General features: G+C 41.6%; 1 protein-coding gene across 1 annotated transcript in view; it reads right to left on the bottom strand.

The window, feature by feature from the left end:
* LOC147692212 (leucine-rich repeat and fibronectin type III domain-containing protein 1-like protein) overlaps positions 1 to 24,544 on the bottom strand; it is a 2,508,250-nt gene that overhangs the window by 553,578 nt on the left and 1,930,128 nt on the right. Inside the window, exon 9 of the mRNA XM_086938487.1 lies at positions 19,749 to 19,807. The gene's annotated coding sequence lies outside the window, so the exon portion shown is untranslated. The remainder of the gene's footprint in view (positions 1 to 19,748; positions 19,808 to 24,544) is intronic.

Raw genomic sequence — 24,544 nt, 5'->3', positions numbered from 1 at the left:
TGCTTTTTTCACTGTGTTTTTCCCTGACCTAGGGGTTTATTTTCACCAGTTCATACAGGGAACCCTTGTTTGATACAAGTATATTGAGAATCACTACATCCTGGACTAATAAATCATGGAATATTACTTCAAGGAAATGATCCTCATTACGCCCTTTTTAAATTCAATTTAGTTTGGTTGAAAGATTTTATTCGATATGCAAGATATCTTGAAAGCAAACATACATATAAAAACAGCATTTCAAAACAGAAAATAGGCATGTCAACATTAAATGCTAAGATTTTAAAAATAGGGAGTGACCCTAAATAAATTAGCTGAAAAGTCTATTAAATTGAAATTGACAGTCTCTTGCAGCGAATCAACCAGGAACGTTTTAAAAATTTGGAGACACCACACACAATTGGAGGGGAGGTATCAGTCAATAAAATACGTAGTGCAACTAAATGCCTACGTGTTCCCAGGCATCTAAAAAGTGGTTTAAGCCAGTACCTCCTAGGATTAATATAGTCCGGGCACTCAAAAAAGATGTGTTCTACCGTTTCAGGCCTAGATGGACAAAGGGCACAGAAGGGCGATAGGTGGATGATTTCCATTTGGACACAAGGGCCCCGATCGGGAGGGTGCCTACCCTCAGCTTAATGTATAGAGCCCTATCGACTGGTAAGGTGATTAGGTCCAGGTAGGGTTCATAGGCTGGCACATCCTTTATTTCGAGAAATGCTGCAGTCGAGTTACAATGGTTTGGGTTCCCAATAAGTTTGCCAGAGACCCAGTCCCAATAAAGTTTTTTGAGGTCAGCTTTTGGTGGAGCAGATTTTGTTGTCCAGCAGTCCCCCAAGCCCAACTCCCCCAGAAGATTTTTGGTGTCCCTCAGCCACTTAATCTTGGCCCAGCCTCCCATGCTCATTACCTCTGCCAAGCCGTCGGCATAAGATTTTAACTCCGGGACCCTCCATATGCGGGACCAAAGGAGCAATGGTCGAAGGCGAGCCTGATCTTTAATGCTCTTGCAACCCACGTCCAGGAGCACCGGGACAGCCGGGGTACTCATGGGGAGGGCTAGGAGGTCCTTCAAAAACTTGTTTTCAGCCTTGGATAGGGCCTCTAGATTGCACTGTCCCCACAGCTCTGCCCCATACAATGCTGATGTTACGCCTCTGGCCTTGTAGATCTCGATTGCAGGTCTCACAGAATATTTGGGTGATGCTCGAAATTCACTAATCTGAGCACCCCCTACCTTTTTGTGATTCAGGGCCATCTTGTCAATATGGGAGGACCAATTCAATTTAGTTACCTTTAGCCTATGTATGAGTTCTAATTTACTCTTATCCTTAAATTTTCTTTTCCTTTAATAAATTTAATGAATTCAATCAATTAATTAATTAACTAATTACTTTGATTGTAATTTATTTTCACTATACATGGATCTGTTGTAGTGGGGTTCACCAAGTAAACATGTCTCCTGAGATGCACATTATTACATTTCTGCAGTTCCCAGTCCCTGATTTTCTCAGAATCTCTCAGGCAAAAATAAGAGGGTATTTGGGATATATGGCCCTACCCCGCAGTATTATCAGGAGCCTGTTTTAATTTACGCTGACCAATTGTTGAATCAGCGACAACTACACTGTTGACTGGGATCCATTATGTACCTTTGCCATGTTTTTAAGAAGTGAAATCCATTTCCCAGTAATTATTAAACATTCTGACACCTAAGGACTGTCAATATCCGTCTTCGAGGGAAGACAGGGCTTAGAAGTAGGTAGCTAAACTGACACCTATACCTTCTTCCACGGTCTGCCAGCAGCTGTATCACACGTTTGGAATTATCGACCTGGAAAATGTTAGTACCCGCTGAAACAAGGTGCCAGAGGCGGAGTGGAGCTCCTGCAAGGGTGGTTACCCACGCTCCTTAGATTTACATAATCAAAATAGCTAAGAAATGCCGAATTTTCTTTTCATGTCATTATTACTAAGGGTTGTCGCTCCATCCGTGGAAAATGTGCACCATGCAGAAAACTCCTGTTAGATTCCGGCTACAGCGGAGTCCTCGACACGGAAGCAAACCAGGCCCTCAATGTATGAAGAAGAAAAAAAACATTGTTATTCCCATGGCCCCGAAGGGAAATGAAAAGCTCTGATATCGCAGAATGATTCATGGGACTGCATCGAGCAGTGGGAGCTTCAGAGCTTTTCAGAATGCCTTTTTTTGTCATTAGTTGCTCAGAAAAGAACAATATAAGATGAGCCCTACATGCAAAGCTTGGATTTTTCCAGCCTAGGTTTCAATAGTCTACACATTTTGTTTGAACAAAATGTATGTATTATGTACTTTCACCATCAGAGAGGCGCCTATCTTTTATCTGTAAGGGTAGTTTTCCTGACATTTTTTTCCTTCTACAAATTGAGGCAAGCAGACATGTATTGGATTCAGTGTGCGAGAGGAAAAACGTTTCCACACACCTGAGAAACGGCCTACTTCATTTATTTAGACTGTCTCTACAATACACTGAAAACCAGGGGGCATATTACCAAGCAATAGCGATAATTATCGCTATTACTTGGTTAGAGACAAAAATGTACCGCTGAGCTGCGGCGATTTTTACCGCAAATAAACCTTGGTATTACCAAGGTTTAACGCAAATGCGATAAAAATCGCCGCAAAGCATGAATATCGCTGAAAAGTCAGCGATATTCATGCATTACCGAGCTAATGCTCTTAGCCATGTTATCCACCTCCCATTGGATAACATGGCTAAGAACTGCTCAGGGCAGGTGTTAGCTTTTGGAGATATTCGCTCTAAGCGCGAATATCTCCAAAAGTTGGTAATAGGAGATAGCGATGTTAGCGACTGTTTTCAGTCGCTAACATCTTGGCACGCCCACTTTGCATGTCATTAGTGATAAATATCACTGACATGCAAAGTGGGGCCCAAGATGGTCGCTATCTCCTACTAGCTGTCGCTAACTGGTGTTAGCGACAGCTAGGTAATAGGGAGATAATTTTATCTCCGCTTTCTTGGCTTTTAAAGCCAAAAAAGCGGAGATAAACCCCCTTGATAATATGCCCCTAGATGCCTTACTTTGCATAGCTCCCCACAGCATTATGGTGTTACAGAAAGAACAGTAGATTCTTACGTGGTTCCACAGTACATTGAGGCCAAAGGGCAGAGACGTCAGCTTTTTGACGGCTTGTTTGTCTTTTGGCGGGCAATTTGTAGGCACAATGATTATGCGTGACTTATGAGGTGTCTCTCTGTCTGCGCCCCCCCTCCCAAAAAAAAAAAAACATGCCCATGTGGCGGTGGAGAGCACAGAGGTGCCAATGAACCTGCATCTTACCCTGTAGTCAGTGCTTAATTGGTAAAAAGAAAATAAGTGTCAGGGCCCTAGTCAGCAGGCCACTGCAGCTTACACCAGCTGGCGATGCCAATGACAGTACCAACACAACTGACAACCATCATACTCCTACAAGTGTGACCGTTCATACTATTCCATGCACTCAAAGTGATGGTTTGTGCGGCAGGTATTAGTTTTTTTTAATGTGCATTGAATTGATAAACTATTATTGTTGTGCTCCTCTCTGAATTAGGCAAACAGCGACACCATGTGGCAGACCGCTATATGTGCAGGTGTTGACATTTAAGTGCCAGTGCCTAGCACCGGAAACCACTGGCTCAAATTAAGCACTGTCTGTAGGCAGGTGTGTTCACGCAATTCACCCCCTGCAGAGGGATCCATTTCCCCTGAAACTAGAACTGATTCTAGCCCCTGCAGTGACAGAAGCTCCACTTTTCACTTATGCACTGGTTCCTATGCAGGCATGGATTTCCACCTGCACTTTTAATAGTGCATTATTGGTAATCGGGTGCACATCCCTAGGTAAAGCTGCACAGCGGAGCAGTCTGGGAATGTGCTCTGATATGTAATATGACACCATGCCTTTTCAGCTAATCTTGCCTGATTTAGGCAACGTTTGTTATAGGTGGGATTCATCTTGCTGATGATAAAAGGGGTGAACACACGCTGAATTTAGGTCTAATTCTACTGAAATTCGTTTTACAGACAAATACAGCCCTGCCTGCTGAGCAAATCTGTTTCTTTGAAAACTACTGAGAAAGGCAACATAGTCTTCAAAATTGGCAAATAACAGATTTGTTAGTAAGAAAATTGCTTTCAGGTGAGGCCCAAGATTAGAAATGATTCACAAAGAAATGTATACATTCCACTAAACTAGTATATACCCCAGCGTGGTTTGAAGTCATGACGGAAATTGCTCATTCACAAAAATGCTGTACATAACTTATGAACATTGTAATATATGCATGAATGGGTATGATATCCACACTCATTGCTGGTAAAACAGATGTCATCTGTAACTTCCTGTTGTAAAGGTTAATTTATGGCCAAAAATACCTCATATACGTCTGCCAAGATTTCACAAATGGATTCCTGGCAAGCATAAATGCATTTTATACCATGCATATTTCTGCAATGAGTGCGGAGAAATCCGAGGTGCTATATACGCTCAAGGGGTCGGAAGTAGGCCTTACCAGACGTGGCTCGCCTTGAAAGTTGGTGAATGCCTCCGCACATGTGCATTTATGAACATGCGCAAACTGAAATCCGACCCCTTCCCATTCTTGAAATCATTATAAAGTTAATTCAGCTGAAGAGCAGGAGCAACTCCCTTTCCGTAATGGGAAGGGGAGCCGATTTCCACCAAGGTTTCCTTTGGTTTAGAGGAAGGTATTTTTCCATGCAGAGAAAAATGAAAGGTGAATTTGCAAAGGTGGCTTCATTCCCCCTGTGCGGAAGCCTACTGTGTGAAGAAGTTGGCAGAGCAGGCATACAAGCCTTGGAAATGTGTTTTGTTACGTCCCCAGAAGGATGTTTGGAAAACTGCACTAAGCACAACTTCCACAGCACACTTCCGGAAATGTCTTTGAATATAAAAAAATGTAAAATAACGTTCAGACAGAGTTATACCTCTCCACCCATGCTTTAACTTTTGTTTTTGTGAACAGGACCCAATATTCTCAAAGTGCACGGGCTACCTTAGTTGCACGGTGGCATAACACAAAATATGGCCGACATTGTCAACCACCATTATCAAGTTTTCACCTCTGCAGCTTTTTATCAGTAGTTATGAGCCCAGGCGTCTTTTATCAAGTTTTCACCCTAACAGCTTTTTACCAAGAGTTTTTACACCAGATGAATGTGAGAGTACTTGAATCCTAACTGAAGAATACCAATTGTAGGAAGAAAGGGGCATATTATCAAGGGGGTTTATCTCCGCTTTTTTGGCTTTAAAAGCCAAGAACGCGGAGATAAAATTATCTCCCTATTACCTAGCTGTCGCTAACACCAGTTAGCGACAGCTAGTAGGAGATAGCGACGATCTTGGGCCCCACTTTGCATGTCAGGGATATTTATCACTAATGACATGCAAAGTGGGCGTGCCAAGATGTTAGCGACTGGAAACAGTCGCTAACATCGCTATCTCCTATTACCAACTTATAGAGATATTCGCGCTAAGCGCGAATATCTCCAAAAGCAAACACCTGCCTTGAGCAGTTCTTAGCCATGTTATCCAATGGGAGGTGGATAACATGGCTAAGAGCATTAGCTCGCTAATGCATGAATATCGCGGACTTTTCAGCGATATTCATGCATTGCGGCCGATTTTTATCGCAATTGCGATAAACCTTGGTAATACCAAGGTTTATCTGCGATGAAAATCGCCGCAGCTCAGCGGTAAATTTTTGTCTCTAACCAAGCAATAGCGATAATTATCGCTATTGCTTGGTAATATGCCCCAAAGTCTTTTTCGGAATCTGTGGTAAATGAAATATAGCAAAGGTATATATATATATTCAACAATAAGAAACACTCACATTACTGTTTTGGGGGTATTTCTGATGTGAAAGGATTTTTCCTTATATTCATCAAAGCCTTAAAAAGGCAGGGAAAGGGTGTTATAATAAATTCACCCACAGCTTTTACTTTCGAACAGCTGGATGGCGGGGGTGATTATCACACAAATTGTCACACTGAACCACTTGAAAAGTTGATGGATTTATGCATTACCCCTCTCAGCTGAAGAATTTGGGGGGCAAGAGGGTAAGAGGAATAACCCCTCTGTTTTCGGCCACCATAGGGCATGTAACTAATTTCCCACACACTTGGAGGCAGGAAATGTCAGTTGGATATCTCTCTGCTGTCATTTATTTTCTCATTTGCTCTCTTTTCCCCATGGGCAAGAAGGGCGCATGATGTACATGTACCTCCGTGGCTTCTGTTCAAGTCTGTTGAGTGTTCAATATCGCCCTCCGTCCTTCCACCTCATTGCATCGGTGCCAAGGCACATTACGAACACCAGGTTCTGGCCAGTTAAGGGAGAGGGAGGGAAAAATCCCCTTTGAATACACATCTCTTCCTAGCCTGTACAATGGGCCATTAAACGATCGGCGTAAGTGGTCAATCCTTAAGCAACCACAATTACGCATGTTGATATGATCTACCCTGCCTCTTTTTCCCATTTTCAGGCAAATATGAAGATTAGGGCAGTGAGCATCTATAGTGCATGCTCTGAGGAACAGCTGGAAATCAACCCCTTTTAAGACCAGCCTCAGAGTCCAAAAAGAACAAGCACCACAATGTTTCTGAGAGAGGCAATGGATCATGCCAATTCCCATGACTCATCAATAACCAGAGACAACCCCACTTTCAAGATCCAGGTTATCACTGGATTTGAGAGAGTCCACATCCGACCAAGAACGACGAGGCCACCAGCTCACCACATCAATATAACCATGACACCTCCCCCTAAGAAGCTTAGCAACAAGGGAATGACCAACTGCATGCTTAGAAACTGCAGAACTGCAAACTAATGCAACAGAATTGGCAGAAACCATCCTGAACCATGAAATTGATATCACGTAAATGCAACCCTCCCAGGCACGGCAAATTCACACTTAGCCCCCCTCAGAACAACTTAAATGCAGCTGCTAGGATGGTCATCGGAGTCAAAAAATATGATCACATCTCACCCTCTCTGAGAGAACTAAAGTGGCTTCCAATTGAAGTGCGTTCCAACTTCAGAACTGCATGTCCCACCCACAAAGCCCTTCACAACGGCAAACCAGCTTACCTTTGCGTCCAACCTCAAAAAGGCAGGCCAGACGATAAATCCTAGGAGCTCTACTTCTCATTCCTCCCAAAACTCACAAACAAAAAACCTTGGCTCGCGCCTTCTCAGGAAATGTCCCTAAAATATGGAACACCATCCCAGTCCATATCAGGACTAACCATTCTTTCATGCACTTCAAAAGCCAGTTTGAGGATCTCTTCCTCAACCGACACTTCAACCAACGGGATAGCAACCACCCAGTGAGACAGAGTGCCTCTACTACAGGAATCGCATCCAGATGATAAACAATCGACCATAGTAAGAAGGTTTCTACACCATCTGTCTTTTGCTCCACTTTTGTGCTCTCCTTCAGGCCTTAACCTGATTCCATACAAGACAATGCTGTTTACTGAACTAATCTTTGTCCGTTATCATAATGATAATTGTTGTAAAGCGCTCTGATACCTTACCTTTGCGATTTATAAGACTCTTAAATAAATTAATAAGTAAAATAAATACAATGTGATTATTTGGTTGATGAACTTACCGAATGACGGTATGCTAATGCATAGAACTCTTCTTACCTTAATAATGCCAAATTATTTCTAAGTTCACTTGTGCCTGGTTCCTGGTTACCTGATAGCTGGACACCGACACCCCTGCCCTGCTCTGCCCCTCCGGCTAATAGTCTACAGTTATATTTTAATAAACCTTTTATCTTTAAGTGTCTCAGTTTTCCATTTTGTGACAACGTAAACACTTACATACAAACAGAACACTACCCATGTCTGTGCCTGTCTTTAATTTTAATTTAAAAAACGGAAACGGTAAGTAGAGAAATTAAGTATTTGTTTAATATACTTATTAACATACGTATTGCAACCTAGTTTTTGCACTGCCCAAAAATAGCATTTTACCAATACCAATAGAAAATATAAACATTGTTGATCATAGACGGAAATGCCAACAACAAAGAATCAAAAAACAGGGAGATTCAGTTATGTTCAATCAAACACTCAACTCATTAACTGGTTTTGTGCTTGCTATCCTTCGGTCCTACTTTATTTCTATTAAAATATTAAATAACGTTATGGGTTTATAAAACTTGCATGCTTAAGTGAATATGCTGATTTCCCACGTGAACCATTGTAAACACTCTAATGTAAAGAATACATATAAAGGAGGTACAGGGCGATGGCGTGACTGAATCGAGAACACGGGCACAATCGCTGTGAGAACGTACCTTGTTGACCTTGAGAGGCTAATTCTAAAGAAAAGACTGCAAGATCACAAGAACACCACCGAGAAATGAAATCAATTAGTCATTTGAGAAAGCGGGGCATCAGGGGAAAGCCTTGAGCTTCGAACACAAAGTAACCCTGAGATGCACGTGAGCAGTGTGGATGCTGAGAGATGAATGTGGCGCGAGCCTCTGGACAGAGTGTCAAAGAACTGCTCAACGGGCTCACGCGACCAAGGACGCATCGCTCACGAGCCGTCAGTTTGATTGCTTGCTCTGAAGGGATCCCTAGGACAATAGCTCCTTCCTGCGCTCTCCTGGGATGTTTTTGTTGCGTTGCCTCGAGTTTTGAAGTCCAGTATTTCACCCATAATCCCCTTCTATTGTGAAATCTGTCAAACATGCACGGACCGGCAGATGAATAGATTTAGAGCCCTTGACTCGAGTGGGAAGGTCATTTAATGAGAGGTTTTCGAAGCAAGGAGAAAGGAACTAGACACCAATAGCCGGTGTGAAAAGCCGGGGTGAGGATATCACTTCTAAAGAAAAGGAAGAGAAAAAAGCAGAAAATAGAGGTGGGCAGAGGACATTTAATTCTAAAAATGTCGATAATGAAACCAGCCCGCAATATCAAAGTCCAGCCAGTGTGTCACAGTGTAAAATTTGTGGCATACGGCAGTGGCGGCCGGTAATTTTGGCGGGGAGGGTGCTCCACGCTCAAACATATACTCTTACTCACTCACAACCATGCATTTACAAATGCAGAACACACACACCCATTCGCAACACTCCTGACAAATTCATACATTTATACATGCATGTGCCAAGCATTCAAAAACGTAAAATGTACCTTCCCTGTAGTGGCGGGGAAGGGAGGCCTGGCGGTCCCGGGATGGTTGGGGTAGCTGTCTTGCCAATGAGTTAAGGCAGCAGTCTTTGCTCGTCACATAGTGAGATGGGTCAGTGAGAATGCTGACCCCGCTCCACTCTGCAGCGAGCTGCCACTGATTAACCCTCGACCCTGGGCACTTCAGGGCTTAATACTGAAGTTCCCAGGCCAGAGGCATTCAGTGCTCCCTCTCATCACAAGGGGAAGGGCCACGAGGCACTTTTACCAGGCTGAGAAAGGAATACCCACAGTGCTGTGAAAACCTCAGCCTGGCAAAGTTCATCTCATGCACCCAGGGGCCTGTTCATTTAGGGGTAAATGTATGAGGGCATTGCATCATGCTTGCGCCATGCAACGGGGTACCTGCATGACGCAAAGCCCCAAGTCATATTTATGAAGCCAAGCAAAACCACCTTGTGTGGCTTTGTGCTTTGCTTGACTGCACAAATACGGAGTCATGCAACACAGGGCAAATTGCTGCATTGCCTTACTCTGCATTCTGAGCAAGGAAGGCATTCTGTGGTCATTGCAGTAGGTGTTCCCACACAACTCCCATGGTTTTTGACGCATTTCCAGATTTACAAGGAATTGTAAACCTGGGAATGCATCACAATCTTTTGCCTCCAGAGTTGAGGCATAACGAGGAGAAATCTTTATTTTTCTTCATTTTTCTAACTTTCCGTGTGTGCTGCAGATAAAAATTACTCTAAGGATTGTTTAGTGCAGGAAGATGCTCCCTTCCTGCACCAAAACAATACTGCTGACAACACAGGCACCCTGGCACTATGGTGCAAGGGTGCCTGCGTTAAAGCTAGCCTGCTGAAATGGCACCAGCAAAGGGGGACAGGACAGGAATGCACCGTATTTCATTAATACAGCACATTCCTGCACTTTCCCTGTGGCGCAGGGCGGCACAGCAAGGTAACTTGCTCAGCTGCCCTACACCCAAAAAATCTGCCCCCAGTGCATGTCTAGCTCCTGACTGCCTGACCTGAACAATAAGAGTGTCTGTTAGGCTGATCTTTGCTCAGCCTGACAGTCACTTTTCTTCTGCTGAAAAAGGTGGTGCGGCGTGGCCCATTCGCCAGTATGGACGGCCATGGTTAGCAGACTATTAAGTGTACTGCTTACCATAGTTACATTTATGCATGGATATCTCTGCTCACTTGTACCACTTCTGGGCACACACATCTACCTAGCTGTAGGATTATGAGTCTCCATGCCCTTAAATAATAGCATGGAGACACTTACAACTGAAATCATGACCATAAAGTTACCACAAGTAACTTTATGCCTGTATTTCAGCTGTAGACCTGTAGGTGCATATGTTCACATCCGCTACGGAAATCTGAATGGAAAAAAATTAAGAAATAGCATTCACTTGACCTAAATCCCCCACACCAGGTCGACATTAACCCTGTGAGCACATCCAATTATCCCACCGAACACAAAGGGAGAGGAACCTCATTGAGAAGGAGACAGACCGTAACATTACCTTAGTTTTACATCAAAACATAGAACTACATTGTCTACACCCATACACTCTAAGTGGTGAGATGAAGGTGGCTAGTGGCAGCAGCTGACATGCAATGTCAATATATTGGGGACAATATACACACTGCGGTCGACCTAAAAATGAGGCTGATGCAAAGAGGTGGGAGAAATAGATACAGGTTGTAAAAGAGCTTCCGGGTGGCATGTCTGGATCCCAGCTTCATCTCACCTCCCTCTGTAAATGTATCATCTTCACTTTGCACCCTGACCTGCTATATAACCTGCCTTTCCTTAGAAATCCCAACATCAGGCTAAATAAGAACCACAACCCTTCAATCTTTCCACCATTTGAAAATGTGCCACTCAAGTCATGCTGCCCTCCACACTCACAGATAGGCACACATCTCACACATGCCTCTCACAACCAGCTTTATCCCCTTTTATAGTGTAAAACACCTCCATGATTTTTTTATTCATTTTTGGGTTCACTTAGCCTGTGGGGTGTTTCATGAACCTTGTGGTACAAAAAGAACTCCGTCATAAAGATTTAACTTCTTTTGGGCTCCCCATGTGAGCTTGGAGGCCAAGTAATGCTTTGCCTGCTACTTATGAGTAATTGTTTTTGGCCATAGTCCTGTTTCGTGTAATAGTGCTCAATAGATAAAATGGTTTCTTGCAAGGAGAGTCTTCCTCATCCAATCCTATTTTTTTATTTTGCTATTCCAGGTCCTTAAAATGTCTTTTAATCAGGTTTGAGAACATTACAAGGACTCAATGATCAAGACATACACCTCTTTCAAGCCTGCATGGCACCTTGGCATTTGAGTCTTTGGATTGTCCTCAACCTGTCCCCTGATAATTATTTTAGTTTTTTTTCTAGATGCGGAACAAAGCCCCCTGAACACAAAATGAAGTGCCATCTGAAGGCCTAATTAGGAGTTTCCTCCGACAGACATCCCTGCAGTTTTGAGACCGAACAACCTCGGTTTGGCGGTCTGAAACCACAAGTATGATGTGACCGCACATGGTGCGGTTGCAGACTACCATTTCCCTATGGGAGTTTGTGTGGCAGTTGGAAACTGGCCAAAGCACAAGCTCCCGTAGACAAATGGGAATCACTGTAAATCCCTGCACCGTGTTGCAGACTGCCACATGGTGCAGGATTTATAGGGAGCACAATTGGTGCCCCCTTGGCCCCCAACCTGAGGCCACTGTAGAAAGTGAGCCCTGTTAGGGGCCCCGAAAGTCGCTTTTTGATAGGCTTTCCATGTCAGAAAGCCCAACATGGAAAGCCTGTTGAAAACCAATATCACAAACCCGATGGCCTAAATTCCGTCTGTGAGGTATTATGTTTTGGTTTCTGAATGCCTGATGGGCTCCTAGTGCCTGTCGGAAGCCAGCTGGTTTGTACAGCCAATTTGAATTCTGACTTCCGTACTCTTAATACCGCGTTTGGAAGTCAAACCAAAGGATGTCAGTCGGAGGCTTTCCGACTGACATCATAATTAGGCCCATAGTGTTAATGGTAATGTGGTATGTGATCTCACCGGTAAGATAATATATGTCATATGTAATTAGATCTCTTACACCAAGGTGAGGCAATGAGAATTGCATCTGGTGTGCAAATACAGTGCACATGGCTTTTGTGAGTATTATGGTTTGTAGAGCTGAAGAAAACTGCAGAATTTGAGTGATTTCTTTGGTTTTATTTTCTCATCATATATGTACCATGACTAAAAAATATACATTTTTTAGGTATGTAGATGTGGAGTTAATAATAGTAAATCTATACTTACCTCTATACACTCATTGTCAAAATATTTTGGTAGTCGATATTCTGATTACAACATTTTCGTAACAGAATATTTCTGTGGTTGGTATTTTGACATATCACCTTTTTGAGGCTGAGGAAGGAGTCTGATTGTCAGGCCTGTTAACAAAATGTGTATTGTCTACACTGGACACAGACCAACACCCAAAATATCTTATAAAGAAGGAAGAGGGTGAACACATTTGTTAAACAATATCTGGGACAAGAAAGATTCATACGGAACTCCCATGTGCGACTGATTTTATGTGTGGAAGAAACTTTGAATAGTGTCTGCAGTGAAGCAAACTCTATAGTTGAGTATGGAGAGTTTAAGTTTGACTGTGGAACAGAAACTGTGTTTGTTAGATATACATCTATTGCAATTATGTACATTGTATGTCAAAATTGACAATGGGCTGTACCTCCAAAACTGTGATAGAGTTAAATGGCACCGGAAAAAAAGGGAAGGGGCATTCTTGTTTGTATGCAAATATTGCAGTGTGGGACAAATAACCTTTGTCCCTAATTTCATCCAGTGTGCTGTGGATGTCATAGGAATAGGCATAGGATACTCTTTTCAGACCGTTTTGGTTGCATACTGTCAAAGAGGATATTCCCCTATGCTAAATACTTTAACTAGTGTTAATCCAGACTGTCAGGTCTACTTATATTTTTTGTCTGGAAGACAGTGAGAGAAACAACATTGAAAGACCAAGAAACAAATGGAACTAGGGAAATGTATATGCATCCTTGGAATTGTAAAAAATCAAGGTACTATACAATGGAAATAGTTGTAATACAGGTATATTAGGCACAATGCTTAATTTGCATCTGTGGATGCAGGTAGAGGACAGTAGTACTTGTTTTTGGGGGCCATGACTTATTTTTCATCATCAGACGTTCACTGAGATCTAGAGAGAGAACGGCAAAAAGAGAGAAAGAAGGAAGAAGAGAAAGATTTGAAAATAGTTGCATAGCGTGAAAGCAAGGATGAGAAAGTATCTGGAAGACTGAGATAGAGATAGGAAGTGCAGGGTAGTGGAGGAAAAGGTGGAAGACTAAGCAGCCTCAGTATTTGGAGGCCCGATAATTCAGCAGCACAGACAGTGGGCTACTAAGGAAAACTTTGCACATTTGAACTTATTTATTTTTCAAATTAAGCACTGGTGGAGCAGGGTTTGTATTCATTAAGATAATTTCGAGGCTATTCTCAGTAATGGTACAAAGTAGATAAGCACTGATTAAATATATGAAATTAGTAGTTCTAAGCACATTGAATGAAGACAGAATGAGGCTTGACGTATCACTGTCGATTCAAGGGACCGAGGCAGGTTTTAAGTAACCTCCCTCTTTTATGCTGCTTGCATGGGATCTCCCATTCTTCCGGAAATATGGACATTCTCCTTTCTTTCACATGCAGTAGACTCTTTGCATAGAATCCTCAACGTCTCAAAGTGGCACCCTTTTTGTGCCCAAAATAGTTTAGATGAGCATGCATTTTTCTGAGTGACGAATGGAGAAAGCATGGAAGCTTGTCATGTCTACTAGAAATGGGAAATATTTACTTGCAGAGGGATTGTTCAGCATTACTACAGGTGAAGATACAAGGCAAGTTTCATTTTATGAATCAGTCAACAGGTGCCTTGTTTAAATGAACCCTAGAAAGGCAAGTCACCTCAATATTAGAACTTGAACTTCTCAGTGGATAGGTTGTATACCAGCAAATGTAGACATGGATGATATCCATTTAAAGGGAAGACGTCAGCACTTCTCTTCAAGAGCATGTAGTAACTAAATAACAAGCAATAGTGTGTTAAGCAATTTGTAAAAAGCAATGTGAATCAAGTTACAATGATTCACTCTTAATAGGACTTCAAAGACCACTATGCAGGTTGATTTTTGCACCTTACAATACAGTCCTTTTTAGGAAATAAGTGCATGGAAATAGCAGTTGGCCACGTGTACTAGCCACAGCATGATAAGCTATAAATTCCATTTCAAATCTCTGGTCACCTTTTCTCCATGTGTATCTACTTCTCATTTTGCTTTTCGAAACTCTATTTTGCTTTTTCTCTTCTTTTCTCATTTCCTTAACTCTGTCCCCAGTGCTTCTCTCACCCTACCCCCAGTCCCCTTTCTGCTTGACGCTGCAACTGTTTACCTTCCCCTTCCTATCTCTCTTACTTTTTCTATAATACCCCCCTTTTGTTGTCTCCTTCTCTCATTTTCTAGAACCTCATCTCTGTATCTTCTCTGTAATACTCATTTTTTTTCTCTCTCTAGCCCTCTTCTCCATAGACCATGTATGGCAACTGAAATCGTCTCTTGGTTGTGCATGGCCATGAGTTGCCACTGTCACCCATATTTACCCACTGTGCGTTTGGCTGTTCCTCAGTCCTCAAAACCTACCATCCTGGGGCCTTCTGGAACCGAAAAAGCCCTCTAAGGTTATGGAATGATGAAGTTAGTGAAGTACGCCCATCATATCCTTAAAGCTTGTTGTCCATTCTTGTTGGACAGGTCATTAGACTGCATGGATATGTATGTTTTAACTGCTTTAGGGCAGAGGACGACCCATTTGACGTCCATCTCGCTACTTTCCCAGTGCAGTCTTCAACGGGCCGTCCACAGTATTAGAAAAAGAAATGTTTCTGGTAAAATCACATCCGAAATATTTTCATTTCCAAAATCACAGTCGGTAGATGAGGGATTGCTTACCTTGAGTCTCAAGTTAAATATAGTTTTTGTTTTGCTGTATTGTGCAGCACTCTGTGCATTCTGATCTCACAGCAAAACAAAAGTGAAAGCAGACTGCGCTAATGGAATCTCTCGGGATCCACAAGTGACCACCACACAGCATTCCTACACTTCTCTCAATAACAACAGTACCCGACTAGTGTGGCTGCCATATCGCCTGTGAAAGGGAAGTTCCCAAAACGCAACAAGGAATCTACAAGATTTTGCCTTGAAAATTACCAAAGTCTGCCCATATGGGAAGCTACAGTATTTAGGCCAGGGCTTAGTCTTCGCCCAGGGATACCTGCCAGTCCCAGATATTTCTAAAAACAAGGCACATAGGGCAGTTTGTGGTGGTATGGCTTGCACTGAATCCAATACCTTTTCCTACCCAGAATGGCCTGCATACACCAAACTTTGGCTAGATTACAGGTTCTCCTTACATGTCTGTGAAGAAAAAGTCCAGAATCTGTGAGAATCCATAACGTCTCGACCACCAAGAATTCCAACACGTCCCACAATACAAATAGTACCCCAAATGTTCACCAACTAGTATGCATTTTGTACATCAATTACTAAGGACCTCATAACAGCAGTTTATTTGTTAAGACCATAAATTAGACACAATTAAGGCAAGAATTTCAAAGGAGTCAATAACTTTAAAAAAGTAGATTTGTGCTACACAGATCTTAGATTACAATATTGCCAGGGTATCTTTTTATCCTCTTAAAATCTTTTTTTTCATCACACGTAAGAATTAAAAAACAAAATATGCTTCATTTGTGCTTTCATAACTGCTGATTTATTTTCAAATATCTGTAAAGTTCATTTAAATGCGTTTTCAAAATTGACATCCTGCACTCTTTCTTTTCGCACTACTTGTACTCCAGTGAGATTGTTGCATAGTTCTGTTTGCAGAATTCTCTCACTTTGCAGTCAGAGAAAGAAAGGTAAACACGATCTTCATGTTAACAGAATAAGCAGCCATTTGTCAGAAGATATAGCCTGACATTTGACCTAAATCATTCAATGCAGAGCAAATGTTACAAGATAAAACATAGACTTAAAGGCATTTTACTGATCATTCACCCTCTGAACTCCACTATGGCTATTTTGGGGGTGCTGTAGCATCCTCCACCCCTACACCTCTATATTGAGTTTTCCGTAAAAGGTGTGCCAGCTGACAGGGTTCATTTGGGGGAAGGGGCAAAGATAAATATGGGCTGGCCCAGACCTCAAACTCCTTCTCCCCCAAGGGCTATTGCCCTGGTAAACAACACTAATTTTGGGAACCAGAACTTACTTTCCCTCATAAGACTTTCTTCTGGATCAAGAGGCAGAAAGACAGCAAGAGGAGAAAGGAGGAGGAAGAAGAAAAAGATAGTGAATACATTAAATGATTAAAAAATAGTTCCAAGAACATGATTAAATGCAGTTATATTGTCAGAAAAGTCAAACAAATTGGAAACTTACAAATCAAAATGCAGCATCAACCATGCTTTTGAAGTTGTGTACTAAGTAAACAGGTGAATACTTTGTGCTGGTAAAGACATTTGAAACGGCATGAGTGAAATATTAATAATGGATGCTAGAGCGAATTGGAACTGAATTCAATCTGAAGTTATGCATGAATCAGAGTTATGAAGCAGTTTATAAAATCATGTCATAATTCATAGTCAAACTTAGCTTGTGCAAGTTGATTTGCACACACTGAATTTGGGACTATGGAGAACCTCAAGAGCATGGTTGATGCTGCATTTTGATTTGTATAAATCCAATCTGTCTTTTCTGACAATATAACTGCATTAAATCATGTTTTTTGGACTATTTTGCCATCTTTTAATGTATGCACTGTAATTAAGGTATTTCCTAAATTATATCCCCTTACTTCAGCTTCTAACAGCGCTGCAAGAAGGCTATTAAGAAAAAAGCATTTGCAAAGCCAGTTGGTGCAACACTGTGCAGCATTGGCCAAAATGAAAAGAAAAAAAGGCACAATCACAAGGCCCCTAGTTGCATCAGGTTATAGGTCCCTTCCATTTTGACATGTTTGCTATTTATTTTCTAAATTAATGACCATCAATGTATCAGTAAATTAAAAAAATGAAGTTTCAACTGCACAAAAGCGATTTTGGTAAGGAAGAGGGGCCCTCAATAATTTGCTTCCTTGACTTCCAGAAAACTCTAAATTAAATAAAGGATCACAGGGGTGAGGGTGCAATGGAGAAGCAGATGAGGGGGTGAAAAGCAACAAGGAGTAGGTCGGAAAGAAGGGGCAAATCAGTACATGAGGGAGAGACAAACAGATGGGTGGAGCACACAAGGGAGAAAAGAGGAAAACACGTGCACTTTTATTCAGTTATTGACCAAAAGGAAAACAATAGTTCCCTTAAATTGAAGCAGTGGAACAATACAAATCAGCCAAGCAAAAGGATGGTAAAGAGTCTATTTTCCAAAGGGAAGGGCATATACAAACGCAGAATGAAACCCTTTGTATACCAAGGGAGCAAACGTGAGTGACCATAAATCCAACCAATAGTAAGCAATGGGCAGTATGTAAGTTTTGCGTAAGCTCACAAAAAGTATTTTACAAACATATTTCTTGTGCTTTCTATTAAATAAGATCTAAAAGCTTTGCACCCCTTCACGTTTTTTTACATATTTTACTACATTGTACATATCACTAGCTCAAAGTCAAAAATCACTCCATAAATGATCCCTGTCCATGATTTTAAAATTTCCCAAATTGAGAGATGTGCCCCGCAACCATATTTAGTCACCCACATAACTGCATCCGTCCAACAAATGCTTCTAAGAATTCGTCTGGGAACCTACATTTCAAAAGATCAAATCCCTGCATAGAAGCAAACATGGCCGACATCACTCTGCAGACTTCGTGGCCAATCAGATGAAACACTGGCTCATTTATTGTGCATTTGTCCATCTTTGACCAATTTGAGATGTTATTATTTACTGTATATATTTCGTTTATTCCAAATCAGATCATGTCGGCCTGCGGTCATGTTAGCATTGAACAATCATCAGCTGCAGACAGCTTGTAGGGCCACCAGATTCTTACAGAAGGTGAGCCTCCTAATACTGAAAACTGAAAAAATGTTGACCAAAGGCACAAAAAAAGAAAGCATGAAGTGCAATTAATGGCTAAGTATATAGACTAAGCAATATTGCTTTTTATTTCTTTTCTCTTTCAAAGAATAAGGATATTATAGAATGTAAAAGCATTTTTATTCTATGTCAGTTCGAATTTGTTTTTAATTCTAGCAACATTGTAAAGATTTTGATTAACCATACACAATAAATTACTTACTTACTAGTGAGTACTACTGAGGATTCTTAGCAGTACCCTTGCTTGACCAATTAAGTCACAGATTATGTCTGGACCAAATTAGGGCTAAGTGTTTACAGCATCTGGTAAATATCAAGTGAGCAGGATATGGTATTTACTGAGTATTTAGGTAAATACCTCTGAATCCCAGTTTTCCTAATGGAAATGAGGAATTGCAAAGCTGCGGCTCCTCCATTACGGCAGAGTGTCACTCTGTCTTCTCTAAGTGCAGCAGGCACACATTTTAATAAAATGGTAATAAATTCCATTTTATTAATGTGTCCCAGGCTCATGTGGTACATCCCGATTGCAGGGAGTGGTGCTGACAAGTGCAAATGCCTTATTAATGCAGACCCTGCCAATGCATGTGTCATATTGGCAGGTTGTCTAGAGTCAGACAATCTGACATGCGCACTTCAGATCATGCAATCCCAAGGCTGAGAAATAGTCGAGGAATGGTAGCCGCTGGCCCCCAGCCCGAAAATGAGCTTTGGGTTAGCCTGGCGCAACCAATCCAGGATTGGTTGGTTTTGCGTCTGTACAAGGAGGGAAGTCCTTCCCTTTTCACCCGCAAGAGCACCGAGGAGAGCGCCAGGAGGACGAAGGAGACCGCATCCAGAGCTGCAGCCAGCAAGCCAGCATATATGTTGAGTGTTTTGGGTATCGCGCTGCACCATATTGTAATGTTGGCAACCGCCACTGGAAATACATATAGAACTTGGGGCTTTCTGACTGAATTCCCACGTATCTCAATAAATACTGGGCATGTTTCCCCCAGTATATCTTAACAGGCTTGACCTGCCGAAATGTAGATGAGGCAACAGTGCAGAGATGCACTTTTGATAGCAAGTGTCAGTATTCCAATACATGCTCAAACAGGCCTTTGTGGAGAGATCAGAAAGTAATGGTCCAGTCTCAATCAGAGCCTAGGACTTCTTTTTTACATTTCACTGGTTTGGTCAATGTCATGGAAAGCAAGGCTTTCCATGAACACGCCCACATTTCCAGAAGCATGCCTTTAATTGATTAGTGCTGAAATTCAGTTTTAAATTATCAACACTCAGCACAAGGCTTGAATCAGAAAATGAATGCAATACTTACTTAGACTGTTGAATATCACTTGGCTTGAGACATCTATATTATTCTGCTACCAACGAACCCTGAAACAGAAACAAATTTACTCAATGTTACTAGCAACTAGATTACAGATAATGGGAATTCTCTATCACCAGCTATGCACAACAGTGCTAAACATTCCCAGTGACACGTGCTTATTATGCTGTAAATACAATAGGTCACGTTTTGGTTTTACCAAACAAGATGATCAATGCAATATTAAACAAAACTTTTCTGTAATTTCAGTAATTACTTCCCATATTATTATGTTTGTTAAAAAAGGATGATTTGTAAGAGCTACAAAGTCCACGTTCTCATTTTGTCCAAATATTTCTCTTTTATCAACACGTCTGAAAGTAAAACATATTTTTATTACTGCCAGATCCTACTTTAAAGGGTGTAGCCAAAGCCACGATTAAGAAATTCCAATGTCCATTCTTTTATTTTGGCTCACAGATTCATTACTTACCAAAGCTGGGCTAAGTGTCAGATGTATGAAACTGTTGTGGGACATCAACACCTGTGACTCGTAAACGCACAAGCTTTATAGACACAAAACAGAGTAACAGCGCACAATCACAGAGGACTGTAGAAATGGTTTGCGACCACAAATAAAATTTCAAACCACTGATCCTATAAGAGCTCCTAAAAGGGGTTGGCATAATTTTTGCAAACCGGAAGCTGCCCCAAGTGCTTATTTTTAGCCTGTGGTTTGGGTACTCAGCACATGCACTCAGTCATCAACACCGGCACTTACACCGGCACTTTTCATGAGCACCAGCTAAGGACACATTAATTTACGAGGAGATTAAGTGATATGCCTAGAATCACAGGATGTTGAGCCGATGTCAATAATTGAACCTGGTTCCCCAGGTCTGAAGTCAACAGCTCTGGTCATTACGCCACATTCTCTCCCCACTTTCATGGTTAGCAGATGGTTCTGTTTTAGGCAGTACTAACACGAGAAATGGCTGTCCCGTAAGCACAGCTTTGGCCTTGTGAATGTGTGCATTTGTCATCAGTGGCGTTGTTCCTCAATGCCATTCAATTAATGACAACTAGTGGCAGTCTGTTTCAAGTTAGTGTTTAGCAAAAAGTTACTATCAGTGGCAGCATGTTTCGCGGGTGGCGGGGTGGGTATGGTGGGCGGGGGGATTGTGGGGGGAAATGGTAACAATAATAATAAGAAGAAGAAGAAAAGAAACACTTACTATGCCTTGCTGGTCCTGCGTCTCTGCTTCTGCTCTCCTCATCAGACCAATGCAAAGGAAACGCAGAAAAGGCTCCCCTGACCAATCACAACACAGCAATGCAGCGTTCTGATTGGGCTTGAGCATCCTGGTTTGACGCTCAACCAGGGAATGGGGGCCTGGGCTTGTTCTCCATGCAGGCTGTAATGCAACCTGCATGGAAAAAGGGTGTGCATGACTGGTTTGGGTGGCCCAAGAGGGCCGACCAAACAGTCATTGCGCATTTAGGAGTGGGCAAACCATTTCTCCCCTCCCCTGCCCTGCTCTGAGTGCAGAGTAGCTTCGCCCACCCACCCACAAAGCACCAGGAAACATAAAATGATAACTCAAAGTTGTTATCAATTTATGTTTCCTTTACTTTGCAGTGCACTGCTTAAAAGCAGTGGGGCGACACTCCTTCACCATAGTCGAGGAGCCGCCCCTGGAGAATATAATCATGAGGCATGGTGTCCCATGATGATCTCCAGCCTTTAATTCACATGGAGCTGCAAAAAGGTCGTTGCCTAATGAATATTTCAGAAAAGGAGTTTTTGCGACGCCTTGTAAAGGCTAGTTTTGCTAGGTGACTGATTAGATCTGTTGCATTAAACACCTCTAGTCCACTAACAAAACAGTTGGTGTTCACTGACTAATTTTCCGACCCAATCTGCGTACATAGGGCAGTTAATTCCTAACTTTTTTAAACAAATACTGAGACCAATTTTTTTTTTTTTATGTTTCACACCCTCTGATCATTTCAGCGCGCATCATTTTTGCTGAGGACATTCTTTATAGTGATTTGATGTTTCAAACTTATGTTGATGCCACAGTATCTTTCCTCAAAATTGCTAATATTTGTAGATGTCAGTGCTGTGCCTCCAATATAAAATAGTTATTTATCCTCATAGGTGCAACACAAGCCATGGAATATATTCCATTTAGCGGTTTTCTAAATAGATATATGCGCAAATCTGAAGTTGAAAGGGTTACATGGGTTACATGAAGACAGCGGGCCCGATTCACAAAGATAAACTTATACTTAAGTCTAAGTTTACTACTTTTTGGGTATTCACAAAGGTTAGTTACTACTAGTAACTTTACTAATAGTAAACTTACTAGTAGTAAAGTTACTAGTAGTAAAGCTACTACTAGTACAATTACTAATAGCACAGTTACTAGTAGTAGCTTACCTTTTTGAATACCAAAAAATAGTAAACTTGGACTTGGGTGTAAGTTTACCTTTGTGAATCGGGCCCTCTGTCTTTATGTAACCCTGGTAACCCTTTTACCGGGCCCAGAGAGTGGAGCTACATGTTAACTACAAAGGTGATAGGAAAAATAAGAATGCTCTTCAAAAATGGAAGCCTTGACTGCTGCGCTAACATCAACTGAAAAACTATTAGTTCCACGTGCCCTCAGTTCTTTTTGGCCCGAATCACATAATGCATATGAATTGCACAATAAAGAACAGAAACTGAGTTTGTTAATTTTGCACCAGTAATTATTGCACTTTCGGAGTTTTGCGCTCATTCTTACATTGTTTGTGACAGAACCCTCCCCCACACAAATCAAAAGTTATGCTGGGTGCTAGTGATGAAATGGCTGCAAAAATGTCTCCAGCCCATTCAAGTACTAGACTCTAAGGCAGAGTCCTTCAATTTGTGGGGCACGTCCCCCCATGGGGGCGCGACACCATCTCAGGGGGGGCCACACTCCACACTAAGGTCTTCCCTTTCAGAGTCTTTTACTGTCCCGAGGCGTGCAAGTCTTCACCCCTTTCAAATGAGAATCTGTTTATTGGCGAGCTGCGGTAACTATGGGCTGGGGGGGGAAGAGGGGATGGAGAGGAAATAGATAAGGCACGACTTGTGCTTCTGTCCTGTAAAGAGCTAACAGTTAACCTTCCCAGGAGTGGGTTAATTAGTAGAGCTGAAATACTTGGGCTGCAGTGGAAGGCAGTGTCAACTCTGCTAAAAACGAAAGCAAACGAACAGACAGTACTGTTCCTTTGTGTTTCCTAGCAGAGGAGACTCCTTGCCTCCCACTGCAACTGAAATGATGGTCTGGGCTTTCAGTTTCAACAAAGGAGACATCCTGCCTCCCAAAGCAGCTGAAGCATTTCAGCTCGACCAGTTTAACTCCGTCCTGGGAGGAAGCTCTCAGCAGAAAGAAGACAAAGTTTCTTTTAAATTTACACAGGCAGGCAGTTGCACAACGCCCACAGAGCTTCAAGTTACCACAAGAAAAATGCCAGCCAGCCATGTATTTTTTAAACAGCCTGCAAATTGCTTACCTTGACACCAAATATACTTATAAATATGTATACATTTGTAATGTGACTTTTCTGTCTTTGTTTCATTTTGTTATCAGTCATGGACCATTCAGGCAGCCCTAGAACACAATGCTACTATTTATATTTGCTGTTCAAAGTATGCACAGACAAGTGCTGACAATTCAGCTTTAGGTGACTGTTTATTTTTGTACCAACTGGGCCATCAAAAGAATGAGCTGACAACCCTAACCATAAAACTGGAAGTTGGATCACTGACAGAATATCGAGGAGCAAAATATCGACCTGCCAAAATATCGTGGAGAGAATATAGAATGCCAGAATATCGAATTCCTATCTTCAAACAGGTAAGTACAAAAATATCGACTCCAAAATATTGTTGTAAAAAATATAGACAGTCAAAATATCAAATTTTTTAAAGGTCTTGAAAGTAATTTAAAAGTAATATAATAATAAATATAATTAATTTAAACATACTTAAAATACTTAAATAAACTTAAAATTCATAAATAATGAATGTAACTTAAAATATTTTTTTTAATACATATATATACATATTATTAATAAAACATATACAATATTTTCAACGTAGGAAAGCGAGATGGTTAAATTTACTATTACCACTCCAGTGAGTGCAACAGTAGAGAAAACATTGGATAGCGTAGGAGTAAAAATTACTATTCCCACTCCAGTGAGTGGAACAGTAGGGAAAGCATTGGATAGCGTAGGGGTCAAAATTACTATTCCCACTCCAGAAAGTGCAACAGTAGGGAAAGCCTTGGATAGCGTAGGGCTAAAAATTACTATTCCCACTCCAGAGAGTGCAAAAGTAGGGAAAGCGTTGGATAACGTAGGGGTAAAAATTACGATTCTCACTCCAGTGAGTGCAACAGTGGGGAAAGCTTTGGATAGTGGGAGGGTAAAAATTACTATTCCCACTCCAATGAGTGCAACAGTAGGGAAAGCATTGGATAGCGGGAGAGTAAAAATTACTATTCCCACTTTAGAGATTCCAACAGTAGGGAAAGCGTTGGATAGCGTAGGGGTAAAAATTACTATTCCCACTCCAGAGAGTGCAAAAGTAGGGAAAGCGTTGGATAGCGTAGGGGTAAAAATTACTATTCCCACTCCAGTGAGTGCAACAGTAGGGAAAGCGTTGGATAGCTGGAGGGTAAAAATTACTATTCCCACTCCAATGAGTGCAACAGCAGGGAAAGCATATAGCGGGAGAGTAAACATTACTATTACCATTCCAGAGAGTG

The sequence above is a fragment of the Lissotriton vulgaris genome, chromosome 9 (genome assembly GCF_964263255.1).
Source record: "Lissotriton vulgaris chromosome 9, aLisVul1.2, whole genome shotgun sequence".
Taxonomy (NCBI): Eukaryota; Metazoa; Chordata; class Amphibia; order Caudata; family Salamandridae; genus Lissotriton; species Lissotriton vulgaris.
Note: the sequence above shows the minus strand (reverse complement) of the source record. Positions and strands in the feature narration are given on the sequence as shown.